At 46.3% G+C, this 3,655-nt stretch overlaps 1 pseudogene; it reads left to right on the forward strand.

Moving 5' to 3' along the window:
• The first annotated feature begins 494 nt into the window (after positions 1-494).
• Positions 495-658, forward strand: LOC132208235 (U2 spliceosomal RNA; annotated as a pseudogene).
• The last annotated feature ends 2,997 nt before the right edge of the window (positions 659-3,655 follow it).

A 3,655-nucleotide genomic window follows, 5' to 3' on the forward strand; every position in this document is an offset into this window, starting at 1 on the left:
TGTTTCCCGGGATGCACACCGAGACCAACATCAACTGTGCCTGGAGGACCATCAATGCGGTGAAAGACGCTCTTTGACCTGCCCGCAACTTGCTGGTCTGTCAGCTGAAAGAACTGACCCCGACCGAATGTTACAGACTGGCGCACTCCAAGGTCCAGGACTATGTGCTGAGTGACGCGCTAAAGCTTGGGGCAGCCGCCGCCAAGGCATGGTGGGGAAAGACCACCGTATGAAACCCCTCATCCAGAATAGAAAAAAAGGGCCCTATCTGGTAACTGGGTCCAGCTGGCGCCTTCCCCAACTGGTCAGGGGGCCAACAGGGACTGTGCGGGGTGAAGACTGCCGGTGTATTTTCTTTGCTTTGATTTTTTTCTTCGATGTTTTGTTTTTTTTTTCCCTTTAGTTGGTGTACGTATGCCCTGGGTAACCCAGAGCAGCTTGCATGACTGGGTAGGTGTATGAATGTGTTTTTTTATACATCTTATGAATAAAGTATATTTTTTCAAATTAAAAAAAATGTTCTTATCAGCTTTTAATATCTGATATGTTCTTTACTTAAGGACCCTATATTAAACCGATTTTTAAGAACAGCAGCTTGCTCTGTCCTCTCCATGCATCATCCTGGTATTGCAGTGTTCCTAGGAATGGTGCAGTCTCGTTAAACCAATTTTAAAAACAGCCTTATCAAAAACTGAAGAAGGGTGTCTAGGCCTGAGGCATCGGACTTCCTGCTCCTTTGCTGTTTGGCCTGCTGTGTTCATCCAGCTCTGGACCTTGTAATCTCCAGCAGATCAGCACTCTGGAACCATAACAGCCCTTAGCCCAACAAGTCCACATCAAACCTCAGAGTATCCCAGCCAGACCTACACCCCACCTAATCAAACTCTCCCTTAACACAACAGGCAATTTAACATGGCTAATCACCTAGCCTGCACATCTTTGGACTGTGAGAGCACTCTGAGGAAACCCACACAGACACAGAGAGAATGTGCAAACTCCACACAGGCAGTCACCAAAGGCTGGAATCAAACACGTGTCCTGGTGCTGTGAGGCCGCAGTGCTAAATACTGAGCCACCATGCCGCCAAAGTGCTTTCTCTCAGCACTCTCACCCAACTTTCTCCAAATATGCTTTTTCCAAGGTAACCGTTAATCTCTCCTTTTCTGCATGCTCAGCACTTGTTCTAATGTTCGTGCCTCATCTGTGGTGCATGTCGCATCTTCCCACCAACACCATCCCTGAATATTCACACATGGCAACAGAAGTAAAAGAAAATTGCCTGCCAATACTACCTCATTACAAATAGCATTTCAGAAAAAAAAAACAAAAGATGAAGCGATCGAAGTATTCACTAGTTTTGACTTTGATGGTGACGACTTGGGATGTATTGAACTAGAGATTTTGGAAACACTGTGAGCTAGGAAAAGATATGGCATATACACTGCACGTTTTTCATTTGAGTGCAACAGCAACCAATCAAATATGTGCTTTATTTTTCTCAAGTCAAGGCCTGTGAGTTTAATCAGATTACCAATTCACGAACATGGGATACAACTGCAAATGACCAAGCCAATTCTCACATTAGCCAGACCAGGAGATAGAACATAGAACATAGAACATAGAACAGTACAGCACAGAACAGGCCCTTCAGCCCACAATGTTGTGCCGACCATTGATCCTCATGTATGCACCCTCAAATTTCTGTGACCATATGCATGTCCAGCAGTCTCTTAAATGACCCCAATGACCTTGCTTCCACAACTGCTGCTGGCAACGCATTCCATGCTCTCACAACTCTCTGCGTAAAGAACCTGCCTCTGACATCCCCTCTATACTTTCCACCAACCAGCTTAAAACTATGACCCCTCATGCTAGCCATTTCTGCACTGGGAAATAGTCTCTGGCTATCAACTCTATCTATGCCTCTCATTATCTTGTATACCTCAATTAGGTCCCCTCTCCTCCTCCTTTTCTCCAATGAAAAGAGACCGAGCTCAGTCAACCTCTCTTCATAAGATAAGCCCTCCAGTCCAGGCAGAATCCTGGTAAACCTCCTCTGAACCCTCTCCAAAGCATCCACATCTTTCCTATAATCGGGCGCCCAGAACTGGACGCAGTATTCCAAGTGCGGTCTAACCAAAGTTTTATAGAGCTGCAACAAGATCTCACGACTCTTAAACTCAATCCCCCTGTTCATGAAAGCCAAAACACCATATGCTTTCTTAACAACCCTGTCCACTTGGGTGGCCATTTTAAGGGATCTATGTATCTGCACACCAAGATCCCTCTGTTCCTCCACACTGCCAAGAATCCTATCCTTTCAAATTTGACCTCCCAAAATGCATCACCTCGCATTTATCCAGGTTGAACTCCATCTGCCACCTCTCAGCCCATCTCTGCATCCTGTCAATGTCCCGCTGCAGCCTACAACAGCCCTCTACACTGTCAACGACACCTCCGACCGTTGTGTCATCTGCAAACTTGCTGACCCTGGTACCTGGTGCTATGATGTTGTGGCCATAACAGAGACATGGGTTTCTCATGGGCAGGAATGGTTGCTGGATCTTCCAGGGTTTAGAACATTTAAAAAGAATAGGGAGGGGGGAAAAGAGGAGGGGGTGTAGCACTACTAATCAGAGAGGGTATCACAGCTACAGAAGCTTCCTTTGTCGAGGAAGATCTGCCTACTGAGTCAGTATGGGTGGAAATTAGGAACAGCAAGGGAGTAGTCACCTCGTTAGGGGTTTACTACAGGCCCCCCAATAGCAGCAGGGAGATTGAAGAAAGCATAGGTCGACAGATTTTGGAAAAGTGTGCACGCAGTAGGGTTGTTGTAATGGGTGACTTTAACTTTCCTAATATTGATTGGAACCTCCTTCGAGCAGAAGATTTGAATGGAGCTGTTTTTGTAAGGTGTGTTCAGGAGGGTTTCCTAACGCAGTACGTTGACAGGCCGACGAGGGGAGAGGCCATTCTAGACTTGGTGCTCGGAAACGAGCCGGGGCAGGTGTCGGATCTTGTGGTGGGAGAGCATTTTGGTGATAGTGACCATAACTGCCTCACATTCTACATAGCTATGGAGAAGGAGAGGATTAGGCAGAATGGGAGGATATTTAATTGGGGAAGAGGAAACTATGATGCGATTAGACATGAGTTAGGAAGCATGGACTGGGAGCAGTTGTTCCATGGTAAGGGAACTATAGACATGTGGAGACGGTTAAGGAACAGTTGTTGGGAGTGATGAGTAAATATGTCCCTCTGAGACAGGCAAGAAGGGGTAAGATTAAGGAACCTTGGATGACGAGAGCGGTGGAGCTTCTAGTGAAAAGGAAGAAGGTAGCTTACATAAGGTGGAGGAAGCTAGGGTCAAGTTCAGCTAGAGAGGATTACATGCAGGCAAGGAAGAAGCTGAAAAATGGTCTGAGGAGAGCCAGGAGGGGGCACGAGAAAGGCTTGGCAGAAGGAATCCGGGAAAACACAAAGGCATTTTACACTTACGTGAGGAATAAGAGAATGATCAAAGAAAGAGTAGGGCCGATCAGGGATAGCATAGGGAACTTGTGTGTGGAGTCTGAGGAGGTAGGGGAAGCCCTAAATGAGTTTTTTGCTTCTGTCTTTACGAAAGAAACCAACTTTGTAGTGAATGAAACCTTTG

Source organism: Stegostoma tigrinum, unplaced genomic scaffold (assembly GCF_030684315.1).
Source record: "Stegostoma tigrinum isolate sSteTig4 unplaced genomic scaffold, sSteTig4.hap1 scaffold_328, whole genome shotgun sequence".
Classification (NCBI taxonomy): domain Eukaryota; kingdom Metazoa; phylum Chordata; class Chondrichthyes; order Orectolobiformes; family Stegostomatidae; genus Stegostoma; species Stegostoma tigrinum.